At 41.0% G+C, this 27,749-nt stretch overlaps 1 long non-coding RNA gene and 3 pseudogenes across 2 annotated transcripts; all 4 read left to right on the top strand.

Moving 5' to 3' along the window:
* Positions 1–1,938: 1,938 nt before the first annotated feature.
* Positions 1,939–6,037, top strand: LOC101711688 (alpha-mannosidase 2 pseudogene; annotated as a pseudogene). The gene has a single exon (XR_015453425.1). The product of XR_015453425.1 is annotated as an alpha-mannosidase 2 pseudogene (transcript).
* A 93-nt stretch (positions 6,038–6,130) lies between these two features.
* On the top strand, positions 6,131–7,442 carry LOC110350772 (NAD-dependent protein deacetylase sirtuin-1 pseudogene; annotated as a pseudogene).
* Positions 7,443–10,409: 2,967 nt separating this feature from the next.
* Positions 10,410–12,927, top strand: LOC101706040 (ubiquitin carboxyl-terminal hydrolase CYLD pseudogene; annotated as a pseudogene).
* A 7,090-nt stretch (positions 12,928–20,017) lies between these two features.
* On the top strand, positions 20,018–27,468 carry LOC110350802 (uncharacterized). Its single transcript, XR_002397689.2, has 2 exons — positions 20,018–20,473; positions 27,200–27,468. It is a non-coding gene; the product is annotated as an uncharacterized LOC110350802 (long non-coding RNA).
* Positions 27,469–27,749: the final 281 nt, after the last annotated feature.

Here is a 27,749-nt window from a genome sequence, read left to right as displayed (position 1 = left end):
CAAGGTACTGGCAAAGAAGCAGACCTGAGGACCAGTGGAACAGATTAGAAGATGTAGAAACAACTCCAGACATACTCAGCCATCTCATCTTCAACAAAGGAGCCAAACACCCTCACTGGAGGAAAGATAGCCTCTTTAATAAATGGTGCTGCAGAAATTGGGTTTCAACTTGCCAAAGACTAAAACTAGACCTATATCTGTCACCATGCACTAAACACTAAAGTCGAAATGGATTAGAGATCTAAATATTAAAACAGAAACTCTGAACCGGCTGGAACAGTGTTTAGGTAGAACTCTTGAAGACATTGGTGTAGGAAAAGATTCTATACACAAAACCTCAGTTGCCCATGAACTAGCACAAACAACAAGTGGGATCTCTTCTTACTAAAAAGCTTCTGCACAGCAACAAACAGTGTGAAGAGACAACCCACAATGTGGGAAAAAATTTTCACCAACTATCCCTCAGACAAAGGTCTACTATCTGGAATCTATAAAGAACTTTAAAAAATCAGATCTCCCAACTTTAAAGATCCAATCCCAAAATGGGCATCTGAAATGAAGAGACATTTCTCAGACGAAGTAGAAATGGCAAGTGAACATATGACAAAATATTCAACATCACTGGTCATTTGAGAGATGCAAATGAAAACAATGCTGAGATTCCACCTCACCGCAGAAAGAATGGCTGCTGTCAAGAAATCAACCAATAACAAATGCTGGTGGGGCTGTGGGGAAAGAAGAACCCTCCTCCACTGCTGGTGGGTGTGTAGACTGCTGTAACCATCATGGAAATCATTATGGAGATACCTCAAAGAACTAGGACTGGAAGTCCCACTTGACTCAGCTATTCCCCTGCTGAATATCTTCCCCAAAGAATTAAAAAAAATCATACCACAGTGATATATGTGCACCCATGTTCCTAGCAGCACAGTTTGTAATAGCTAAACCTTGGAAACAGCCCAAATGCCCATCAACTGGAGACTGGATAAAGAAAATGTGTTTAAAAAATAAAATAAAATGGAGTACTACTCAGCCATAAAAAATGACAAATTAGAGACATTTATTGCTAAATGGATGCACATTGAGGCGATACTCTTAAGTGAACTGAATAGGACACTCGTGTAAATAGTGAATTCTCTAGTGTGAGAAATTGAAAGTAAATAAGGACTAAAAGGTATAATAGATAATGTGAAATTGGAAGAAAAGGTGCGAAGGGGAAGGGGAAGTGGGAGGGGTAGAGGAAAGGAAAGAAGGGAATGGAATTAATATGAGAAAATTTAAAAAAGAAAACAAAGTCTTTGTAAATAGGGAGGGATGGAGGGGGTGAAGGGAGGGCAAGGCAATGGGGAAAAATAAGGACCAAGAGATTATGTAAAGGTGCAAATTTCCAATGATGAATGTCATTATATTGTATGCCTAAATTGTACCAATATAAAGGATATACAGTTAAGAACACTAGTTATCGAGTCGCTCCTCGGCCGAGCTGTGTGGGGCGGGGCCCGGAGCCGCCGAGCCAGCGCGTTTTCCGGGTGAGCAAGACCCGCCTGCCCTCGTCGAGAAAACTCTTCCTCCCGACCTAGCCGGGGCGGCGGTGCCAGGATGTCCGGGCGGGGACCTCCCCTCCCCCTGCTGCGCGCGCCCCGCTGGGTGTGGGCGCCGAGCTTCAGATCAAGTTTGCGCGGGTCCCCGTCCCCGAGGCGGGCGCGTCCCGGCTAGACAGGGAAGGGAACCCGCGCGCCGGGGCGGAGGCCGAGGGCTCGTGGCTGCGGCGGCGGCGGGAACTGGGTGTGGAGGGCGGCCCCGACCCGCACCGGCCCCCGAGAGGGCGGACTGCGCGTAGCCCGGAGCAGGGAACCCCCGGCGGCCGCTCGCGAGAGTCCACAGCCCGCGCCGCCTCCGGGTGAGGACAGTGTCCTGGCCTCGAGTCTGTCAAGGAAAATGAAGTTGAGATGCCAGTTCACCGTGTTCGGCAGCGCGACCTTCTGCGTGGTCATCTTCTCTCTCTACCTGATGCTGGACCGGGGTCACTTAGACTACCCTAGGGGCCCGCGCCGGGAGGGCTCCTTCCCGCAGGGCCAGCTCTCAATGTTGCAAGAAAAAATAGACCATTTGGAGCGTTTGCTGGCTGAGAATAATGAGATCATCTCAAATATTAGAGATTCGGTCATCAATTTGAGTGAGTCTGTGGAGGACTGTTCGAAAAGTTCACCAGGCAATTTCAGCCAAGGTGCAGGCTCTCGTCTTCTGCCATCACAGGTGTCCCTTCAGGTCGACCCTAAGGACTGCCTCTTTGCTTCACAAAGGGGAAGCCAGGATCCCGATATGCAGATGTTGGATGTTTACAATCTAATTGCTTTTGATAATCCAGATGGTGGAGTGTAGAAGCAAGGATTTGACATCAAGTATGAAGCTAATGAATGGGACTCGGAGCCCCTGCAAGTGTTTGTCGTCCCTCATTCCCATAATGACCCAGTTTGCTACAAAATGGTCAGTTGGAAATTGTGACAGGTGGCTGGGTTATGCCTGATGAAGCTACTCCACATTATTTTGCCTTAATTGACCAACTTATTGAAGGATATCAGTGGCTGGAAAAAAACCTAGGAGTGAAGCCTAGGTCTGGTTGGTCCATTGATCCTTTTGGACACTCACCAACAATGGCTTATCTTCTGAAACGTGCTGGATTTTCACACATGCTTACCCAGAGAGTTCATTATCCAGTTAAAAAACACTTTTCGTTGCGTAAAACGTTGGAGTTTTATTGGAGACAGAATTGGGATCTGGGATCTGTCACCGATATTTTTTGCCACATGATGCCCTTCTACAGCTATGACATCCCTCACACTTGTGGGCCTGATCCTAAAATATGCTGCCAGTTTGATTTTAAAAGGCTTCCTGGAGGCAGATTTGGTTGTCCCTGGGGAATCCGTCCAGAAGCAATATTTCCTGGAAATATCCACAGCAGGGCTCAGTTGCTTCTAGATCAGTACCGAAAGAAGTCAAAACTTTTCCATACTAAAGTTGTTCTGGCCCCGCTTGGAGATGATTTTCGCTACAGTGAATACTCAGAATGGGATATTTACAGTTCAGGAATTATGAGCAGCTTTTTAATTATATGAATTCTCAGACTCAGTTTAATGTAAAGATACAGTTTGGAACCTTATCAGACTATTTTGATGCACTGGATAAAGCAGATGCAGCTGAGAGGAGGAATGGCCAGTCAATGTTCCCTCTTGTAAGTGGAGATTTTTTCACATACGCTGACCGAGGTGATCATTACTGGAGTGGCTACTTTACATCTAGACCCTTTTATAAATGAATGGATAGGATCATGGAGTCTCATTTAAGGGCTGCTGAAATTCTTTACTATTTCACCCTCAAATAAGCTCAGAAATACAAGATACGTAAATTTCTTTCATCACCATATTACACAGCACTGACTGAAGCAAGAAGGAATTTGGGATTGTTTCAACATCATGATGCTATCAAAGGAACTGCAAAAGATTGGGTAGTTGTGGATTATGGTACCAGACTCTTTCACTCATTAATTGGTTTGGAGAAAATAATTGGAGACTCTGCATTTCTTCTTATTTTGAAGGACAAACTCACGTATGAATCTTACTCTTCTGATTCTTTCATAGAGATGGATTTGAAACAAAAGTCACAAGATTCTCTGCCACAAAAACATATAATACAACTGAGTAAGAAGGAGCCAAGGTATCTGGTGGTCTATAATCCTTTAGAACAAGACCAGAACTTGGTGGTTTCAGTCTGTGTGAGTTCCCCCAAGGTGCAAGTGCTTTCTGACTCCGGGAGACCTGTGGAGGTTCAAGTCAGTGCAGTTTGGAATGATGCAAGCACTATTTCAGGACAAGCCTATGAGATTTCTTTTCTAGCACATATACCACCACTAGGACTGAAAGTGTGTAAGATTTTAGAATCAGACAATTCCAATTCACATTTGGCTGATTATGTCGTGTATAATGGTAAAATGGAAGAGAGTGAAATTTTCAAGATAAAGAATATGATAAATGCCAAGGAAGCTATCACTCTGGAGAACTCCTTTATTATACTTCAGTTTGATCAATCTGGGCTTATGGAGAAAATGATAACTAAAGAAGACGGTAAACACCATATAGTAAAAGTGTGATTTTCCTGGTATGGAACCATGAGTAAAAGAGACAAGAGTGGTGTCTACCTCTTCCTACCTGATGGTAATGCCCAGCTTTATGTTTACACAGCACTACCCCTTGTCAGACTGACACATGGAAGGATTTATTCAGAAGTGACTTGCTTTTTGGACCATGTTACCCATAAAGTCCAACTGTACAACATACATGGAACAGAAGGACAGTCTGTTGAAATTTCTAATATTGTGGACATCCGAAATTTATATAACCATGAAATTGCAATGAGAATTTCTTCTGAAATAAACAGCCAAAATAGATTTTACACAGACCTAAATGGATACCAGATTCAGCCTAGAATAACAATGAGCAAACTGCCTCTTCAAGCAAATGTCTACCCTATGACCACGATGGCGTATGTCCAGGATGCTGAGCACCAGCTGACACTGCTCTCTGCTCAGTCTTTAGGTGTTTCGAGTTTGATAAGGGTCATATTGAAGTCATCATGGATAGAAGACTCATGCAAGATGATAATCGTGGCCTTGGGCAAGGTGTCCATGATAACAAGATTACAGCTAATTTATTTCGAATACTGCTAGAAAAAAGAAGTGGCATGGATATGAAAGAAGAAATGAACTCGAATGATTATCCTTCCCTCCTCAGCCATATAATGTCCTCTTTCCTGAATCATCCAGTCTTTCCAATGGCAGTAAAAGCAGAGTTCTCCTCACCTACCCTTCAGCTGCTGAATCAATTCCCCCCATTACTATCATCTTTGCCTTGTGACATTCATCTGGTTAACCTCCGGATAATTCAGTCAAAGGTGGGAACTGGGTATTCTGATGAGGCAGCCTTGATCTTCCACAGGAAAAGATCTTCCAGTTCCCTAGCAGAGACACAGGGCTGCTTTGTTCTACTACTCAGGGAAAGATGTTGGTACAGAAAATTTTTAACAAGTTTACTATTGAAAATCTCACACCTTCATCATTATCCTTGATGCATTCACCTCCAGATGCCCAAAATGTAAGTGAGATCAACTTGAGTCCTATGGAAATCAGCACATTCCGAATCCAGTTGAGGTGAACCTGACTTTCAGATTTTGATTGGGAAGCAATGGCTTTTACAACTTCCTTGGTTTGATGTGCAATAAAGAAGCACATTATTTTAGCTTCTGACTACTGTGAGAACATGAATTATGTGGGTTTTTTTTAAACCAGTTGAGTAAGAAAGAAAAAAAAAGCCATGCTATCAACCAGGATTCTTTCTCTTTTCCTTTTTTTAAGTTTCTCCCATGAACTACCACTATCAGTGTAAATTGATGGTAACAAATGAAGAAATGTTTAAAGACAACCTCTCAACAGATTGTATCTCAGGTTAAATGCTAACTAATTATGTTTGTGTTGAGGGTTGTGAAGAGATCATTATAAGTATTTGTGTTACTGATCCTTCATTAGTTTTACAAAAGTACCTATTTGACCAAAATTGAATAACAGGTTGGTGGGTAACAGCTAAGGCCAAAATGGTTGCAATCATGCATATAAGTTACAAAAACGTTGTGTGTTAAAATATGTGGAAAAGTGCAATCCCTCAACCCTTATGATAAACATAGTTGATTTTCACATCGTTTTCTAATGAGCCTCTTGGCTCTTTGTATTTCCAGATATATCTGATTTTGAATCATTCATCAGTAGAAAAAAAAAAGAGGCATATTTTCATTACTTGACAGTATGGGATAGGCGCAATTTATTCCACTGTCACTAACATAGAAGAAGCAATTCCATAGGTACCATAAACCTATTTTAGGTACCACAAGGTGTCTTTTTACACAGCTCATTTGAATACAGGTGTTCTGAGATGGGGTTTTCTATTTTAAAATTACCATATCAAAATAAATGTGCCTTATTTTTTTATAAGTCTTGTTAAATCTTTTGGTGTCCATATTACTGTTTGGGCAAGGGGGAATATGGGGAGGTTGGGACAAGGATAGGTACTTTCTATGATATATAAATTGTGTAGAGTACTGCGCATCGAGCGGGAGCAGAGGAGATAACCTTCTGTTAAGTGATGACATTATCACCGATGGCTTTCATTCCTGTGAAAGTGATGATGATGACAGGGCTTCGCATGCCAGCTCTAGTCACTGGACTCCAAGGCCAAGGATAGGTCCATATACTTTTGTTCAACAACATCTCATTATTGGCACAGATCCTCGAACAATTCTTAAAGATTTACTACCAGAAACAATTCCACCACCTGAACTAGATGACATGACATTGTGGCAGATTGTCATTAATATCCTTTCAGAGCCACCGAAAAGGAAAAAAAGAAAAGATATTAATACAATTGAAGATGCTGTGAAATTACTGCAAAAGTGCAAAAAAATAATAGTTCTAACTGGAGCTGGGGTATCTATTTCATGTGGAATACCTGACTTTAGGTCAAGAGATAGTATTTATGCTCGCCTTGCTGTTGACTTCCCATATCTTCCAGATCCTCAAGAGATGTTTGATATTGAATATTTCAGAAAAGATCCAAGACCATTCTTCAAGTTTGCGAAGGAAATATATCCTGGACAGTTCCAACCGTCTCTCTGTCATCAGTTCATAGCCTTATCAGATAAAGAAGGAAAACTACTTTGCAACTATAGGCAGAATATAGATACCTTGGAACAAGTTGCAGGAATCCAAAGGATAATTCAATGTCATGGTTCCTTTGCAACAGCATCTTGCTTGATTTGTAAATATAAAGTTGACTGTGAAGCTGTACGAGGAGATATTTTTAATCAGGTGCCCACCTGATGATGAACCACTTGCTATCATGAAGCCAGAGATTGTCTTTTTTGGTGAAAATTTACCAGAACAGTTTCATAGAGCCATGAAGTATGACAAAGATGAAGTTGATCTCCTCATTGTTATTGGGTCTTCCCTGAAAGTGAGACCAGTAGCACTAATTCCAAGGACTGGAGTAATGGCTGAGAGGGGGCAGCGAATGCCAGCCATGCACCGGAAGGTACCAGCCCACCGACGAGCACACTGGCTGCAGCAGGAGTCCATGGCGCTCCTGCCACCACACACAGGTGCTCAGGCCTCGGCATCCAGCGGCCACTGGGCTCAGCTCTGGGGCACAGCTATAACTTCTACTGTGATATTGAAGAAAAATTGTGAGAAGAGAAATCTTTGCCATATTTCTGATCTCAGTGAGAAAGATTTGTGCCTCTCATCATGCACAGCAGCGATGGTATCCATCAGTGTCTTGTACATGTTCTTTCAAGGGATACTACTGAGAATATCCATTAATGGAATGTTGCTCCAAGAATGATGCAGGCAGGGTCAGGTGAAGAAGCCACAATGCAACCAGACTTATGGTCCCTAATGTTGAAGATATTTGAAGTCTTTATATTCTGAGATGGTTCGTTATGCAGTGATAATTGAACCAGGATGCTGATTTCTGTGAAGACATCAGGATCTGGGAGACAGAGGAGGGCAAGGAGCTGTTCTGCCTCCTCTTGGACATCAGAGAGCCCCTGTGATGGAGATGTGGAAGCCACACCAGCCCCATGCACAGGATCTTGCTATGTAGTTCGGGCTGGCCTTGAACACAGTATGTAGCTGAGGGTGACTTCAAATGCATATCCTCAGTCTCCTGGTGCTGAGATTACAAGCATCCTCCACCACATCTGGAAGCAGTTAACAATTTGCTGGCAACTCATGACCTGACACTCTCTTCCTGATAAACGCTGCTGCTCCCAGCTGGCTGCACAGCCATGAAGGGTAAACAAGCCATGCTCCAAAGGGGACTGTCCTATACAAGCTATCTTCTTCAGGTTCACCTCTTTGCAGATCCTGAAATCAAGATATCAATAGCTCAACAATGCTGGTATCAGGTTGACCCTCATGTAGAAGAAATTTGTTATACAACTTTCTAGAGCAGGCCCAGGGACACCATAGCCACATAAAATCCTCAGATGTACTTCACAGTGCAAAACAGCAAAAAACTCGAGGTGCAGAGCACCCCCAGTGCCAAGGAGGTGAGCTGCATGGGTGCCAGCAGCACCACTCTACCCCACCCCGGTGGCTGCACTGAGACAGTATTTGGATCCACAGCACAGAGGTGCAGGGGGTCATAAAGGACATTGTTCTGAGCTCCAGAAGACAGAGCAGAAGTGAGCATCAGAAAGAGGGCCTCTCTCAAGCTCCTTGATGAAAATGGAAGCCCATTGGAAAAGTGAAGAAAATTTCAGCAATAAAGGCACCCCAGACCACTGTAGTTGCACACTGAATCAGGCAGGATGGTGTGTGACTGCAGTCCCAGCGTGCTGAACAGCTGAGGTAAGAAGGTTACATGGTGGAGTCCAGCCTGACCAATTTGGTGAGTTAGTGAGACCCTTAGTGGGTATCTGGAGTAAAATGTCTGAGGGTATAGTTCACTGAGGAGATGCAGAGTACAAGCCCCAGTAATGCAAAAGTGAAAAACTAACAGATAGATGAGAAACAGAAAAAAATATTCATAGATACTTAGATAAAAATAACAAGTGGCCACTGATTTATTTAGTATGAAGAAAAAATGGCTGTCATGGGTGGAGACAAGGGGAGAGTCACCACAGTCCCGGGCCTGACTCTCCTGACAATGCAGAAGGTTGTGGAAGAATCAGATAGAGACCAAAAGCATAGAAGCAAAGTTGTACTTTTATTGAGCAAGCATGCAAGAGTACAGCTGCCTTCTCACAGAGAGACAGGCAAGGGTGCCTGAAACAGAGCCACCATTGCAGGGGGCTCAAGATGCTGGTTTTGTAGTAGTTGGGGGCCTATCCTGCCTCTAGGCTGAGGCCACCCCTACTTGATTGGTTAATGATTAATTTAGCTCATTACTAGGGACAACAAGGAAGGGTCTTTTCAGGGGCCTTTTACATCTTAGGGCCAAGGTTCTTTTTCCTTTTGATCTTAGCAAACCAAGCTTTGCAGGGTACAGCATGAAGAGGAGGTGTATCCTCAGCAGACTGTCAGCTTTTTATGGGTGGTTAAGCCTGTTCTGCCAGCTATCTGAAGTCCTTTGGAGAGGGGCTCATCTCTCCCTGCCTAGGGGGTCTCTATCCCTACAGGGCTATAGGCTTTTCTATTACATGGAAACTCAGGTTATGGAACCCCAAGACATGAGCTCACCTCCTTGGCAACATCTCCAAACAGAACTTGGAGCTGTTGCTAATGGGTGTCACAATCTTGTAACTGCTGTCTCCCAAGCTCACTTGGCCAGAGACGGTCAACAGCAAATATGCTGAACTGCTTCTCCACTTCGAGAGGCTGCAGCCTCAAGACCCCAGGTAGAGAAAGTATCTGTGAAAGATTAAGAAGATGGCTGACTCCACCCAGACACCACAGGCCACACTGCAGCAGCTGCGGGACTGTCACAGACACCCCAGGGACGGTCTCCCTGGGAGTGACCACCAGTGACCTACCAAAATCAAGGTACCCCAGTGAAGGCTCCCTAAGCCCAAATACCAATGGCACAGAAACTGGGAAGAGCATGGGGCAAGTATCATCAGCCCCAGAAACACCCAGTAGCTCTGGGAAGGCCTCCCCAGAGCCAGGCACAGAAAACCTAGAGAGTCAAAGTCCAAGGGCAGAGACCGAAGTCACAGCCACTGGCCCCCAAGAGACACTGAGAAGCCTGGTCTACATCCATCCAGGCCTGGCCAGCACTATTGGAAACAACTTCACAAAGATCCTTGCAGGATTCCAGCCAGTGTGGTCCCCGCAGACAGTCAGGCCACTCTCTTTCTCTGAGCTCTGCCTGCCTGTTTACCTGGGCAGCCAACCCTTTTATGGTCCCTTCTTCCCAGGCACAACCACCACCCACACCTCTACCCGATCAGCCCTGATTTTGGGAAGGGACATCATGACAAGATCACTTGAGAATTCCATGTCCTTTGAGGGCCTGTGTGATAAAGATCGAGATGTGTGGTGTTTGGACAATAAACATCTTTTCACCACACACTGGGTAGAGGAGGAAGGAGACCTGGACATTGTGTCACCTCAGTTGGAGTTAGAAGAGGCCATTAGGGTTTCTAAGCTAAAGAAAGATTCTGAGCTCTTAATTCATTCATCGCCTTGTATACCAGAACATCCTAAAGTGTCTTGTCCAAGAGAAGAGAAACTGATCCACCACAGAGCTGCAGACTGCTGGAGAAAGCTGTATTATGTGAATGGCCACACTTTTGAGGCCAAACGCTTCAGCAGGTGAGCTTACTGTCCTGTCTGCACAGACTGTGTAGGGGGAATTGGCCACCAGATGTATAAGTGCACTGACTCTAAACTCCCAGTTCATAAGAAGTGCCACAAACTTATCACAGTTGAATGTGGGCAGTGTTCTTTACCATCAGAGCCCATGATGCCAGTCGATCCATCATCCATGGCTTCAGACCCTGCACACACAGCAATCCCACATAACCTTTCAACTTATGAGGCTTTAGAACAAGTTGATGAAGAGAATGAGGCAGGGAACACCAGGAAAAGTGGCAAAGCTTCACCTGGCTTAGGGCTTGAGGACTTTGATTTGCTCCAAGTGATTGGCAGAGGAAGTTATAGGAAAGTACTGTTAGTCCAACAGAAAGAATCAAATTGTATGCATGCAGTGAAAGCAGTGAAAAAGGATTTTCTAAACAAATACCCAAAAGAACAACTGGGTTGTCATCCTCACAGGGGCTTTGGTGATATTCAGGAGCATCCATTCTTTCAAAATGTGAACTGGGACATGATGGAACAAAAGCAGGTGGTGCCTCCATTTAAACCAAATATCTCAGGTAGCAAGTTTGGCTGTGTGGGGGCCCACGCATCGGAGGAAGAAGGTCGTGGTCAAGGTTTCACTGATGGGGTATATCAAGGGAAATAGTTTTTTCAGTGTGTTGAAGATTATGCAGGCCCAGTGGACAAAATGCAGGTTGAACTCCCCCCTTTGGAAATAAACTCCAGAGTTTCTTCGAAGGTTGGAAAAACTATAGAATCTGGAACAGTTATATTCTGTGATGTTTTTCCAGGAAAAGAGAGCTTAGGATATTTTGTTGGTGTGGACGTGGATAATGCTATTGGCAACTGGGATGGAAAGTTTGATGGAGTACAGCTTTGTGGTTTTGTAAGTGTTGAAAGTACAATTCTCTTGCACATCAGTGATATCATCCCAGATAGCATGACACAGGAAAGGAGGCCTCCCAAACTTGCCTTTATGTCATGAGGTGTTGGGGACAAAGGTTCATCCAGCCATGATAAACCAAAGGCTACAGAATCTACCTCTGACCCTGGAAATAGAAATAGATCTGAATTATTTTATACCTTAAATGGGTCACATGGCCTGGAAGTGGGCTCACTGGCTGAAGTGAAGGAGAATCCTCTTTTTTATGGGGTCATCCGCTGGATTGGTCAGCCACCAGGGCTCAGTGAAGTTCTAGCTGGACTGGAACTGGAGGACAAATGTGCAGGCTGCACAGATGAAACCTTCAGGGGCACTAGATATTTCACCTGTGCCCTGAAGACGGCGCTGTTTGTGAAACTGAAGAGCTGCAGGCCAGACTCTAGGTTTGCGTTCCTGCAGCCTGTCTCCAATCAGATTGAGCGTTGCAACTCCCTAGAATTTGGAGGCTATTTAAGTGAAGTGGTAGAAGAAAATACTCCACCAAAAATGGAAAGAGAATGTTTGGAGATAATGATTGGAAAGAAGAAAGGGATCCAGGGTCATTGCAATTCTTGTTACTTAGATTCAACCTTATTTTGCTTATTTGCTTTTAGTTCTGTTCTGGACACTGTATTCCTTAGACCCAAAGAAAAGAATGATGTAGAGTATTACAGTGAAACACAAGAACTACTGAGGACAGAAATTGTTAATCCTCTGGGAATATATGGATATGTATGTGCCACAAAAATTATGAAACTGAGGAAAATACTTGAAAAAGTTGAACCTGCATCAGGATTTACCTGTGAAGAAAAAGATCCTGAAGAATTCTTAAATATCCTGTTTCACCACATTTTAAGGGTAGAACCATTGTTAAAAATAAGATCAGCAGGTCAAAAAGTACAAGATTGTTACTTCCATCAAATTTTTATTAAAAAAAACGAGAAAGTTGGAGTTCCTACAATTCAACAGTTATTAGAATGGTCGTTTATCTACAGTAACCTGAAATTTGCAGAGGCACCATCATGTCTGATTATTCAGATGCCTCGACTTGGAAAAGACTTTAAATTATTTTTTAAAAAATTTCCTTCTTTGGAATTGAATATAACAGATTTACTTGAAGATACTCCCAGGCAGTGCCGGATCTGCGGAGGGCTCGCCATGTGTGAGTGTAGAGAGCGGTATGATGATCCGGACATCTCAGCTGGAAAAATCAAGCAGTTTTGTAAAGCCTGCAACACTCAAGTCCACCTTCATCCCAAGAGGTTGAATCATAAATAGAACCCAGTGTCACTCCCCAAAGATTCGGCTGACGGACCAGAGACACGGCTGCATCCCCTGCCAGAAGATGGAGTTGTTTGCTGTTCTCTGCATAGAAATGAGCCATTACATTGCATTTGTGAAGTATGAGAAGGACGATTCTGCCTGGCTCTTCTTTGACAGCATGGCTGACTGGAATGGTGGTCAGAATGGCTTCAACATTCCCCAGGTGACCCCCTGCCTGGAAGTGGACGAGTACCTGAAGATGTCTCCCGAGGACCTACACTCCTTGGACTCCAGGAGAATCCAAGGCTGTGCTCGCAGACTTCTTTGCGATGCATATATGTGCATGTACCAGAGTCTGACCATGAGCTTATACAAGTAGTGGGTCATCCTGAGAGATGAAGAGACTGAACACAAAATCTCAGTGTTGCAATTGCCCGGAGCTGGCAGTTCTGTTCCACACCCATTGCCGGCAATAGGTATCTTTGTGTGGTGGCAATTCAGAAAAGGATTCCTATTCTTCAAAACCAATTGCTTTTATGTTACTGAAGTATTTAATAAGCATTTTACACTCTAGAAAGTATGTTTGTGTTGGTTTTTTAAGAAGTCTAAATGAGGTTAATTACCACCTGAAGCTTTAAGTTAACTGCATTGATTATATGATATTTTTGGAAGCATAAAATTTTAATTGTGACAGTTTAAAACCTCTTTTAGTCCACTGAGAATATAAATAAATGTTTCTTCTTTCTGGAAAAAAAACACACACAAAAAAAACCCCTCAAATATCTCTGAGCGATTCAGTTTGGACAACTTTGATCCTGAATTTACTAATGAACCTGTCCAGCTGACCCCAGATGATAATGATGTCGTGAGGGAGCTTGATATGAATTTTTTTGATATGAATTTGCAGGTTTTGAGTATATCAATCATCTTACGATGTATGAAGAAGGGGTCTGATCCCCATTTTTCAACTATGAATTTTCCTTATGTTCCCATTTAATGCTTGGAAAAACTTGTTACCAGCCTAGATAGAATTAACAATTTCAGAGATGTCAGGAAGCTAATTTTAATTTATTGTTTTGAAGCTATATTTAGATGTAATACTTGATTCTTATAGTCTCTAGTAGAGAATATGGAATCTTTTGTTCATAGATTAGATTTTTATGAACTGATTTAAATAACAATGAGGCAATCGCTTGTTAACCACACTTGTATATACATTCCATTTGTTGAGTGGGACATAATGCCTAATATTTTTTCTTTTTACTTATGATACAAGAAAACAATTTGTCTTTTCAGTAAAATATCTTACCTATGCTAGTTTCTCTCCAACTACACTTTTGAAACTGACCACCTTTTGGGGGTGAGTTTATGCAGTCTTCAGGAAAATCCAAAAAATACCAACAATTGTGACTAAAAACACATATACTTGTATCTTTTTTATATGAAGAAAATACGGTATACAACTGCAAGCTTTGGAAAGGTAATAGTTCTCATGAAATGGGGCATCTGAAAGAGATTAAAAGATAATTTATTAAGTGTTTATAGGGCCGGGGATTTGGCTCAGTGGTTTTGCTGCCTGCTATGCGAGCACGGGGACCCAAGTTCGATCCCTGATACCAAAAACAAAAAGTTTATAAGTTTTAAATTGTTCTGAATTTGAAAGTAGATCATTAAAATTAAATTAAACTAGGATTGTACCATTATAACTTATTTGCATTTAGATGATGATGGTTACCTTTCACATCCTTGACATAAAAATGATACTAAAACAAAAGGATGATATGTAGCATCCTAATTTTACTTAATGATCTAGTTTTAAATTCAGAATGATTTAAAATTTGTAAACATTTAAGAAATTATCTTTTTTTTTTTTTTTTTTTGGTACTGGGGACCGAGCTCGGGTCCTTGCGCTTCCACAGCGGGCGGTGAAGCCACTGAGCTGAATCCCTGGCCCTAAGAAATTATCTTTTAACCATTTTTAGATGCCCCAAAGCTTGTACTCATGTATTGTCTTTTCTTCATATAATTTAGTTTGAAACTAATGAAAACATCAAAGGAAAATGTTTATAGACATTCTCCTGTTCATTTCCAAGGCTTGTACATTTCTCTTAATGCCTGGAACTTGTTTTAAAACAAAAAGAATTTATTCACAACATAAACTTATAGAGAATTCTAACATGTCAGATATATGTTCAGGATCTTGCTTTTAAGTGTTGCTCTTTTCCGTAGGGCATTTCAGAGTGTAGAATAATCACCCAGGGTGTTTGTTTACCACGTTTATTATTGAGCCCACGTTAGAACTCTTTTGGACTTTTGAACCTCATTTTGAGAAACACTTTCTTCAAGATATTCTTTTGTCCTCCAGTTAAATTGTAGAAAGTGTGTTTAAGATGTTACAAGCAGAAATTTACAACTTTATGAACATTTTTGAACAAATTTTACATGAATGACTTCATTAGATACCTTCCTTGTTCCCCTCAACAAAATCTTATCAGTTTTCTCCCAATGATATTCAAATGATGAGCATTTTTCTTTGTTGAGGTTTTCATCATTATTCAGGGTGGTCTTTTGCTTTTCAATTTTTTAAGTAATAAGATTAACTGTACATTTTACAGAGAACTGCGTTACAAATATGTTTTCAATTATTTTTGTACTATTTAAGTGTTATGTCAGTTCTTTTCACGTCATACAGAAATTGTCTCAAAATACTCTTTAGGGGAATACATCACTTTATAGTCTGAATGGATGACATCCTGGTGTTCTAAAAAAATTTATTTTGCATAATCCTGTAGTCAGATCATTTTATGCATATGCAGCTTGGGTTAAATTTCAAGTACTGTGTTCAGCACTGGTATATTTACTGCATACATTTGTTTTGTTTTGATTTCTGTCATGTAGAACACTGTGTTGGCCATCATAATGTAATCTGTGTTGTGTTCTTCTTTTTTCATGTTACAGCCTTTAAAAAAACATTTAATGTAAATTCAAAACAAAAAGAAAAAAACCAAATCCTTAACTTATATTTTGACCTTAACATGTAGTAAGTACATACATTTGGAAATTTTTTATCATTATCCATATTTTGCCATGTATGAAATCTTGATGTAATGCCATTATCATTATATTAAAAAACAGTAATGTGTCAAAATAAATGAATAAATAAATTGTGTAATTTTTGCCTGACCAAAAAAAAAAAAAAAAAGAACCCTAGTTATCTTGGAGCAGTAGGGCCCATGAAGACCTTACATTAAATAAGTTATCTTTTAAAGCCTTATTATTAAATAGTCATATTTTGAGGTACTGGTGGTTGCAATATTAAAAATAAAAAGAAATTTAGTACCAGGGATCAAACTCAGGACCTCACACTTGCCAGGAATGTGCTCTACTGCTGAGCTACATCCCTGGCCCTGTTTCCCTCCTGTAGGAATTCTTGTGGTTATATTGGGTCCATCTGGATAATCCAAGATAATCCCTCTATCTCAAGGGAGTTAAAAAAAAAACTTAGAAAGGCTTTAGAGGTGCACCAGTCTCTTCAGTTTGTGGTCCAGACTGCTGACTTTCTGAGATGACAGCTGGAGAACCCAGGCTGGCTTCCTACTTAGGGCCACATTCTTCTAAGAAAGTTACTGCAGGGCAGAGTTATGTGTGCTACTCCTCCTACTCCAGCCACCCTCAGTTCTCACTTTCTCATTCCAACCAGGAATAACTGGGCCAGAATATATACTCTTGGGTTCAGGCACAGGAATTTATTTATTTACTTACATTTATTTGTTTGTTTGTTTTGAGTCAGGGTCTCCATGTGTAGTCAGGACTCCAGGATGGGTTGAACTCAGTGTATAGCCCAGCCTCACCTCTGATTCCTGCTTGGGACTCCTATGTGCTGGGATTTCAGGTATGCACCACCACATCTGGTCAAGGAGCACAAATTTCAAGCAAACTCAATGTCAGTACCATATCACTTGGATGATGCTTCTTTTTTATTACTGCATATTAGTTTTACAGTATAATGGGTTTCAACATTTTCATACATGTATATAATGTTTTCATTCTGTTGACCCCTGTAATAATCTTTACTTACCTTTTCCTGATCCCCTTCATCTTCTCTAATAGAGCCTTGTACTTTCAGGTCATCTTTTTTTGGGTGGTGCTTCTTTAAACAAATCAGCTCTACTGTGCTAGACTTAAGTCCTCAAGAGGCACTGAGAAAATAGGTCCTCTAATGACAGCAACAACACCAAGTCTTACTTGTTTTAAAGGTTGAGTTCAATGTAAGAGATAAAAATCCCTAGTCAAACCTAAAAAAGAAGCAAATTAAGTTGAGCCAGTGTTCATAATAGTAGCTCACTGATTCTCTTCCCTGAGATAATAAACTCCCGGCTCATCAATATTGAGGAAGAGGACAAGTGGAGGAGCTAACAAGAATTATCCATCATTAAGAATAAAGTAATAAAGTTATTCTTGCTTGCTTCTAGAGGTGCCTTCTTGATGTGAGAATATGACTCAAGAATTGTCTGCCGTGTTGAAAATGAAGTCTAGAACACTTCCTCCCTCCTTCCCACCTCTTCCTGGTTGACCTTGACTAGCTGCCTCACTAGACTCCAATGTGTTTCAGAGGAACAGCCATGATCTGCTTTTCTAAGTGTATGGTGGGCCAGGAGACACCTCCACTGAAGTCATCTTTTCCTTTATCACTTTCAGGCTAGGGACATTGATGACTTGGGCACTGAGAAAACCCCAAGTAGCACCAGGTCTGAGGAAATCTCCCTTAGCAGAGACTGTAGACAGTGGGAGAATGGGGTACCCAGCCCTAAGAGCCTCTCTGGGATACTGTCCTAACCAATGGTAAAGCTGAGAAGTCAGCCAATAGACATGTAGCCTTCTGCTTTGAAATTTGGAGGATCATTTAAATAACTGTTCTTTGCCATAGCTGAGAAACATAGGAAAAAGAGCTCTTTAAAATGTAACCCAAGATTTAGCTCAGTGGTGCCGCCGCCTGCCTCAAAACCACAAGGTCCAGAGTTCAATCCCCAGTACCAAAAAAAATGTAATCCTCAAAGTCTTGCTTTGGATCTCTTCTGTTCTTAAATGAAACCCTCTCCTTGGGCAATAACACTTTTTGAGGTGGTTGTGAGGATTAAATGAGATAAGCTACTAAAAGTACTTTGTACAATGTCAGATACATAGTCATCACTTAAAGCACATTGGCAAACCTTTTTTTTTGGATACTGGGGATAGAACTCGGGACCTTGCACTTGTGAGGCAAGCAGCGGAACCACTGAGCTAAATCCCTGGCCCTGGCAAACCTTATTAACTATCCTATGATTTCACTTCATGTTGATGGCATATCTCTATTCAGACCTCTTCTTGGAGTGCTGGATCTGAATATCTAACTCCCTACTCAAGGATATTTCCGTATTAGATGTAATTACATTTTTAAAACTCTGTGTTCATAACAGAATTTCTTTGTCGTCCTTTGAATACTTATAATGCATGCTCCTAGTCTAGCTGAACAGTGCCCCCACTCCTCTGGTGCTCAGGTCAATAACCTGGCAATTGTCACCAGGTGCTTCTAAATATCTTTCAAATCCACTGTCCCTTTTTTTCCTGCTTCAGCAATGATACTGAGTTTTACCTAGTATTGTGAATCCAGACCAGGGAGTGCTGAGCTACATCTCTAGCCATTTTCTTTATTTTTAGACAGGGTTTCAAGTTACTTGGTGTGGCCTCGAACTCGGTATCCTCCTGCAGGTGTGCAAGCCCTGCTTGCCTGCATCCTTTGCCATTTGTCCCACTACGAGTGTACCATCCAGTCTGTTCTCAGAGCAGCAAATGCATTATGATATTTGATACATAACTTCTCTACTTTAAATCTCCCTTTCACTGCACCATAGACCAGGAAAACCCAAACGCTGAGCACATCCTGTCCATAATGATCCAGTCTCCTTTGTCACCACTCTCTCTACTCATAAGCTAAGTTGTATCTCTGCTGAACTACATCAAACTCAGGTTCTTTGAGCTTCATGTCTGTGCTCATGAATCCCTTAGGGCTGGGTGGTACCTTCCCCCTTTTTCAGCAGTCTGAATTCCACTTGGCCTTCAGCAGTTCACCCAGGTGTCTCCTTTTCCTGGAAACTTTCACTAAGCCCCAGTGGCGTATCATTTTTTTCTCTTATCCACTGTGAGTTCCTTGAGGGCAGTGAGTCCTTTGCTCTTTGTGATCACCATGCTTTAATGTCTGGCACACAGTAGGTGTCCGTCATACATTTGCTGAATATGCTAATAACCCAGGATTAGAATACATGGCATTGGTTCTATTAACTTTTTAAAATTAATTTTATTGGTATATTTTAGGTATACAATATAATGACATTCATCATTGAAAATTTGTACCTTTACATAATATATCTTGGTGGCTTTATTAACTTTTATCATCAAAATTTGAACAAAGTTTTCCTTTTTGAGCTTAGTTTTCTCAACAGTAAAATGATTTAAAATGCCCTCTATACTGGGCATGGTGGCAAACACCTATAACCCAGCACTCAGGAGGCTGAGCCAGGAAGATCACAGTGAGTTCAAGCCCTGCCTGAACTACATAGCAAGACCCTGTCTCAAAAAAAAAAAATGCCACCTAATATGAGGAATAAATTAAAAGAGAATGCAAAAGCCTTTTGTAAACTGAATAGCAACATAACAAGATCATTATCAGAACAGATATAAATCCATACTTTGCATGCATACAAGAACATGTTCATACCTGCGTGTAGTGTGTATATATGATTTGTGCACCTATATTTGTGTTTGTGTTTCTGTATGGTTATATGAAATGGAAAGACAGTCTCCAAACTTCTTTCTCTAGATTCCAGCCTCTAAAAGGCATGCTGAAATAGATCGATAATTGCTTCCTGATAACTAGTGCAGGTTCTACACAGAGTAATTTGTACGCTCCTGTTAAGTCATTCTGTGAATCCATTACTCCCATACACATAAACTTACAGCAAAACTATAAGGCAATGTATGGGTAATGATAGCCCATCCCCCTTCCCTCCATGACTAGGGTAGCTGGCTAAGAAAATAGTAACTTTGAAGGCGCTTTCCCCCTAGTTTTTCATTTGACTTCCTTATCGGTCCCTTGGAGTAGTTACTGAAGGCATCATTGTCCCCGTTTCGTATGTGAACAAACCGAGGCACAGGGAATTAATTCATTTAACCTAGCTACCCCCAAGTCTCCACAGAGTAGAGATCAGAATCCCAGCATGTCTTTTCTCCTATCTTTCCTTTACCCGCAGATCGGCCGGCACGAGAAGTTTGTACAAAATAACCAGAGCTGCTCAGCACGTAAACGAATCAGTGCTTCTATATAACGCTTTAAGCGCCACAGTTACATCTGCACTTTGGACTTGCCTTAAAAGCGAAACTCGCTATTTTAACTTCAGTAGTGAGGGCAGTTAGTTCCCCGCGTGTGAGTCCCACGGGGCAAAGGCCTCTCTTTCCGCAGCGCGAAGCTGCCCGCTGCCAGCTGCCTGGCCGCCCAGGCTTTGCAGCTGAATGCGCACTGGAGCTTTCTTCCTGCGGCCCGCTGGTGCCCGCGGTGGAAACGAGGGCTCCGGCCTCTCTTCCACCCCGTCTACCTTCTGCCTTTTGTTCTTCTTTGAAAAGCCAGGTGGCGCCAACTCTCAACCCCTGCTAGAGCTGGAGGATTTCGTGGCTTGCTCAGAGCAAAGCAAAGAGGCGGTGGGAAGAGCACACCTCGGGATTGGCGCTTTCTCTCAGTGCCCTCCGCCCCGTGGAAAGCTTTGCTTTCTTCTGCACGCCTCGCAGGATGACGGCAACCCTAAAGAAAGTGAAGTGTCCTGTGTGCCACATGGAGCTTGAGGAAAGGAAATGATTAAAGCTGTGAGGTTTCCTGGCTCTTCGCGGTGTTTACGGTGGGTTTTGATTTGGAATGAGAGCGAGGAGAGGTTAAGGCCGGTTCCAATCTACCAGCATCCTGAATGAACCTGTCTGGGTTGCAGATGACAAGTGGGGCGGGCGGGCACGCGCGCTTCGGTGTGCTCATTCCTGCGCACGCAGGACCCTGTGCCCGAGTCGTGTGTGGTAGTCTCTTTCTAAGCGACAGAGTGTATGCGTGTTTATAAAGCAGCAGAAATCCTCCGAGCTGCAAAGGAGGGCTGTGAGGCGCTTCATATGACAGTTAAGGGTCTGAATCTATTCTAGACAACACACGTTTCCGTTTTCAACCCCTGTTTTTCTTAACCTTAACCTTTTGAAATGTTTCCAATCTTCCAACTATTGTAATTTTAACAGGGAGAGAGAAGAAACCCTATCGTTGTACAATTGTATTAACTTGATTTAAGCCAAACTTTACCAAATGAAAATGTTGAAACTTGGAAATTTGGAGAATAACTACTAATCTGGTCATGAAAATTTGAGCATCAGGGCTGGAGATTTAGCTCGAGAGCACCGCGCCTGCCTTGCGAGTGCAAGGTCCTGAGTTCGATCCCTAGTTTAAAAAAAAAAAGAAAGAAAGAAAGAAAAAGAAAATTTGGCCATCACATGTGCTGCTGTTGCAAATCATCACCAAATCTGAAGTTAAGATGAATTCAATAAAAGTTACTTTTAAAATTCATCAGAATACCAAGAGAAGAGAGCTGCTACTATGGCTTATAGTAATTTTAAAATTTTAATTGAAATGACAGTAACACATACTCAAACACATAGAGCACTCAGCAACATTAGTAATGAAAGCAATGTGCTATTAATGCTGCTTTTTTTAATGCTGCTTTTTAATAGTACTGGTGGCATGTGCAAGTGAGAACAGTGGTTTTCAAACTGCAGGTTGTCAACCATTAGTAACTCAGTGAAATCAACAATGTGAGATTTGTCTAGCATTTAAAAAAATGAAATAGAATAGAAACTATCAGAAGACTTAAAAAGTATTTCACAAATCTTTTTCCCCCATTATATGTGGGTACTGGGTTAGAAAGTAAAATGTACTTCTTATCGATGACGTTAGGAAGATGTTCGAAAGCTGTGGTTTTAGAAAACTCCCTGTTTCCCATCAGTTTTATGCTCTTGTGGTCTGGGGTTCTGGGCTAAGGCCCTTGCTGCCCCCTGCTGCTCTACTCTGAGCTACAATGGGTGTGAACCTCTGGCAGTCCTGACCCTGTGCGTGACCCTCCGTGAAAATGAGATTGGCGGGTGGGCACCCAGGTTTCAAAGTCTTAACACAGCTTTGCTGATCAAGAAAGTAACTTTGGGGAGCATGTAAGGCTCCCAGCCCCAGAAAGAAGCCTGGTAAGAAAGTGGCACGGAGAGGACTAGTAGCTAGGAGAGGACTGGTAGCTATAATGGGAAGATTATTAGACTAAGTAAGAACTGAGGAGCAGATACTGAAGCAGAAGGTGCTTATTTAAGCTAGGAATGGAAGAGTGGGCCAGGGTGGCTGGAGACAGACATTTTTGTAAAGAGGACCCGTCGTCTTAACCGGGGTAAGTAGAATAGTTTTGAACAATGGGGAGCAATTTAGGGACTTAAGGAGTGATATAGGGAGTAAGGAATGCTTCTGTTTCTCCTCCTACCTCTCTCTGCCCCAGTGTCTAAGAAAAGCAGATGATATTTTTACTGTTCAAGTTTTAGGACACCAGCTAAACCATGTTTACTAAAGGACAGGTTATTCTCCTATTTCCTGCTAAGTAGACCTCCTGGAGCCTGTCTGCAGGAATATCACCACCTCTTATTTATTTTTCCATCCTGGGTGGAAAGATTGGATAGCTGAGTCAAGACCCAGCTTGGGACTGGCCTTCCTTGTTACTCTTCCCATAAAAACATACTGGCCAGAGTTTTAGGTTTCTGATCAGGCAAAAGGAAAGGAGATTCAGATATAGATTTTAGAGGAGATGGACCGAACTATGTGTTCCATTTAGCTCTACTAGAGCTCTACACTGAGATATAATACTGGATTTGCCCCAAAAGTAATTAAGCAGGTATTATTTTCCATATTTTATTGTACCAGAAATGTATTATTCCTTATAGCATGTGTTCAAAAACTTTAGAAGGCATCAGAATCACCTGGAGAACTTGTCTAAACACGGATTGCTGGGCTGCCTCCCTAATATCTGATTCAACAGGTCTGAGTAGGGCTTGAGAATCTGTGTTTCTAATAAGTGCCCAAGTGGCACTGATACTGGTTCAGGGATCAGACTTTTGACTATAATTGCTCTGTGACCTCTTAAGAAGTAAGTGGAATGGGAAGGTAACTGCCCAGGACAAGGTGAAAGTGCTCCTAAATTCTTTAACTGTGCCCTCCCTCCCCAACCAATCCCTTAGCTCACAGCTGCCTGCCAGCAGGTAAGAGTCTCTGAAAACTAGTGGAAGAGATTTCCAGAGGGATGTAGTTATAGTAGAACTATGTTGCTCTGTGTATCTAAAAGAACAGAAATAGAAATACTAAAATACTATAAACATGTTCATTTTTGGCTTATTTTTTCTTCTTGCATATTTTAAAGCCTAAGGGGAAGCATTTAAGTGACAGATCAAAGCACTGAAATAAAAGTTGAAGCAATGGTAAATCTGTTATTATTAATTAGAGGTAACATTTAGCACTTTGCTGCAATAGGGCAGCATATTAAATAGGATATTGCCTATTAAATGGGATCTGGTGGCCTGAACATTAATGTAATTGACTTTCTGCCAAGACATCCCTGGCTCCCAGGGCCAGGCTCCTGGTGGCCTGTGGCTTTGCAGCCTGGAGCTCTGCTGTGATTGGCCTCAGAGAAAAATGAGGCTTTTTGAAATCCAGTGTTCTTCATGAACCAATTCCTGAACCTGAAATGTGCAAGCAAATAACCTAACAGTAAGAGGAAAAATTGGTCTGTTGAAAAGTTGGTGACCTTTTCAGGGTTACTTTTAAAAGAATAGATTTGTTTTCTTTGACACTTTGGGAATGATTTAATAAAATATAACAACCTCAAAGAAATTATCCAGTTTGTTTCATGTCTTGTAGCCCGGAATATCTAAACTAAATTCTTGCAATGCACATCTTTATTGCTGAAATTTTGTTGCAAAATTTGGCATAGACTGTTTTGAAGTGTCAGACTTCTAGGCGCTATTGCAGAACTGGCCAGATCCAAGACATTTTTACGGATTTAATGACATTTTTCCTTATTGTCCCCATAATCACCTGCTTTATGAACTGTGGCTAGCACTGATGTTGCAACTGGCAATTTTCTTAGAACCCAAATTTATTTATATTTTTCTCTCTTTGATTTCCATCATTTCTGGGAATTGTTAGTAGATAAAATAAAAAGAATACATTATAAACAATTTAAAACACCGAAAACAAAATTCCTTGGACCTTTTACAGATACCACATATGCAAATAAATGTGGCTTTGCATTCCAATGACATTGAGCAGGGATTACATTTTCCTCATTAACCTCTTTCTTAACCAACCAGCACTGTTTTTCGAGCATGTTTTATCTAAATCACGTTTGACATTTTGAATTAATTCAGACTGACTCAAGTCAAATGAAGAAGTAGAATGTCTTCTTTGACCCTAACATTTGTGCAGTCCCAGTTGTCTTATACCAAAGTAAGAACACGTACTCTTTTTGGATGAAATCAGATTGATTGGTTTTCTTGTTTGCATAGCCAAAATCCAAACCAGGAATAACCATTCAAAGTGTCAGTATGTTTTTTCCTGCAGTCCTGAGGAAAGGAGTAGAAAGAACAATCCATGATGCATACCCCAGGTGGGAATATGATCACCACCCTCATAGCAAGCCATTTACAAAATGGATATTTATTTCTAAGTGAAGAAACAATCTATGTTCGATAAATCAGTAGCAATAATTCCTCTGCTAATATGTGGGGTTTAATTTGAAGCAATAGGAATCTTCTCGTTTCTACAGGAAGTCAACATGTTTGTTTAGAAATACTACAATTTTAGTGGGTGTAGCTCAATGGTGGAAGGCATTCTTTGCATGCATAAGGGCCTGGGTTCAGCACCCCAACCCAATAAATAAATAAACAAGTAAAAGAAAAAAGAAAAGAAAGACTACAAATTTGGTAGGAGGAGAAATGTAACCTGATTATTTTTTTAAAATTTCATAACCACTTACACATGAACCTATGATTTTTGCCCTAAAAGCAAAAGTATATGTTATTTTCAATGTTGATATTTGATGGTAGATGATAAAATATTTGCATGTAGTTAGGTATGTCCATGTATGTAAAATGAACAAAGCATTAAAATATCACTTGGTCTGAGTTAAACCCACCAATTTTAAGAAAGCCTGTATCAGCTGTCTTCACCTGCTGTTAGCTCTATCTTGTTTTATCAAACATTCTTTTTCTTTCCACCATCTTTTCATACATTGTTTTCAAACTCTGTAATCCTAGCTCAAGATGGCATGACTTGAAGAGAGGACCAACGCCAGTTTCCTGGGTGTACACAGTTTCAAAACACACCCTTTAATGTTATTTGACACCATTTTTCTACATGTGCTTTCTACTGAGAGTTTGTCAGATGAAACCATATTGCAAAACATTTGCAAAGCTAAATTATTGACAGAATTCTTGTGATTCCAAGAGTCTGCTTGATTGAAAGCAGTCGCAGTGTTTCAGTGTGAGAATGTTGCTTATCCTCTCTGTTGGTGTCTTTGGAGATTCCTATAGACTGTACCTCTGGACTTTTTCTGTCCCTGGATAGCAGTTTCTCCACAGCTAACTCAGAGCAGATTAGAGCTAGAGTTTTAGAACATTCTACTTCTAGCCTTTTATTTCCTGAGTAAGTATTTAGGAAAATCCCATCCTCATGTTCTTCCATAGTTATCTCTAATTTATACAAAGCTGATTTCCTCTTGTTTGCTCATAATCCCCAACGACACTTACAAAACTGCATAATCATCCTTGGCCATTCCTGCCAAGATACAGCTAGGCCCTCTTCAAGAACCTTTCAATATGTGCTCATTCAAGTCATGTGACTTCAGATTAAATTTACAATTTGCTCCTAAATATCCCAATTTAGTTGACACTTAGTCTGCTTATGGGAATGACACCAAAAGTAGCTCTATCACTAGTCAGGCCAGAAGGCATTTCTATTGAGAAAGAAAAATGATTTTTTATGGAAAATTGAATTTGCATACTGTACTTGGTGACTTCCCTAGCCTGCTTTGTGTTGCTGTAATAGAATACCGTAACCTGAGTAATTTATGTTGAAGAGAAGTTTATTTGGCCAGAGGAGGTTTGGAAGCTCCAAGAGCATGGTACTGGCATCTGACCAGGGCCCTCGTGCTGTCATTGATGACAGAAGGCAGAAAAGAAAGATAGGGTCCAAACCCACTTTTATAATGAGCCCAATGTCTTGATAACTAACCCACTCCCAGATAATGACATTAATCCATTTCTGAGGGCAGAGACAACCTGACCAAATCAGTTTATTGGGCCCACCTCCCAACACTATTATCATGGGAACTAGGTTTCCAACACATATATGTTTGGGGACACATTTAAACCATAACAGTGATAATAATTAACAACTAGAATTTAAAACATTTTAAAATCCCAAATGTGTGGAAAAAGCTTTGTGCTATTATCTGTTTTATTTTGTAAGAGAGAGTCTTCTTTTCTCTATGACTTGTATTCTAAGTAACATTTTGACCATTCTTTTAAGATTATGACACACAGTGTATTAACTCTTGTTATTCTCTAATTATTTTGTTATGAAATTTTATTTTTCATAGAAGTAAGAAGAGTGCCTTTTATGTTTTCTTTCTTAATAACTACTTGTATTACATTAACATAGAAGACAAAAAAATCAAAGGTATTTGATCTCATTTGCTTTTTTACTAAAACAGAACTAGCAATGTGAAAACTCACCAAAGAAGAAAACATTATTTTGTTTCATTGTATTATTTTAAATTTGCTTCCTTTGTCAAATCACTGTCTTAACTAATGAGAAAAGCCATCAAGAGCAACATGGCTTATCTGTATATGGAATTTCAGGAAAGCTAATGTCCCAGAGCATGTTTTCTGAACTTTTTCAAGGACTTTTCTGTCTAGATTCATCTTGTGTATTGAGCGGGGGAGGGGGGGGGGTACGGGGAATCCGACTCAGGACCTTGCACTTTCCAGGCAGGTGTGGCATTACTGAGCTGAATCCCCAGCCCTAGATTCATCTTGTTTAAAGATGTTAGAGCTGTGTGGAGATTAATATCAACAATCAGAAAGTAATATCATGGTTCTGGTTGTCGTTATCTTGTTTAGATGTGCTAGAACTAGATTGCCTGTGTTAAAACTTAATGGATGAGAGAAGAAAAACATTCAGAAATCTTAATGATGGGGCTTCAACTATCCAGGCATCTGCCAGACATCTCATTTCCTAAATTCAGAACATCTGATAAATCCATGATTTCCTCAATTAATGTTCTCAGGTCTGACTGCACGTTACGATAGCTCCAGAATTTAAAACAAAATTTGATAGGCAGACTTCATCTTGTACTAATTAAAGCAGAATCTCTCAAGGTTCACCAAATACTGTTTTCTGTCTTCTGTTTTTTGGGTTGTTGTTTTTTTTTTTAAGTGCCCCCAAGTGACTCAAATGTGCAGCCAAGTTGAGAATCGCTAACCCATGTGATAATTTCATCTTTCAGAAAGGAGAGAAAGTGATGAGGAAGATTAACACCCTGCTTCTAATTATGGCCAAGTAGGAGGACTTGAATGGAAAATGAGAAGACAGAAACCCTGGAAAAGGGCCACCCCGCCATCAGAAAATTCCAGAGGGATGTGGTCACTGCCAGCACACACTGTTAGTCTGAGTTTAAAAATATTTCAGGAAATTATAAAAGCTTGGTTTCGATACCCTGCTCTGAGATTCCAAAAAGAAGCAGGGGATATTCCTCAAAATAAATTTCTGAAACTACTATTGCAAATGGTCTTTAAGTGGGGGCAGGGATGTGGAAGGAGGAGAAGAAAAAGAAAAGAAAAAGTAAGGAGGTAACCAAAGAGGTACAGTGTCTTCAGATGGGAAACTATCTGCTGAGATCAGATCTATTTTTCAATGATGTGTTAAAATGTGAAGGGTGATCTAGAAAAGTAAGCAAGGATAAAAAAAAAAAATCTGGTAAGAATATGTGAGAACAGAGTCAGAAAGACTAAATCCAGAAGGCAGCTAACATTTAGGTGTTGAGGAAGACTGGATCA

The sequence above is a fragment of the Heterocephalus glaber genome, unplaced genomic scaffold, assembly GCF_053883595.1.
Source record: "Heterocephalus glaber isolate CG9 unplaced genomic scaffold, H.glaber_assembly_v1.0 deba00001461, whole genome shotgun sequence".
NCBI lineage: Eukaryota > Metazoa > Chordata > Mammalia > Rodentia > Bathyergidae > Heterocephalus > Heterocephalus glaber.
This window is presented reverse-complemented; position numbering and strand designations above follow the sequence as displayed.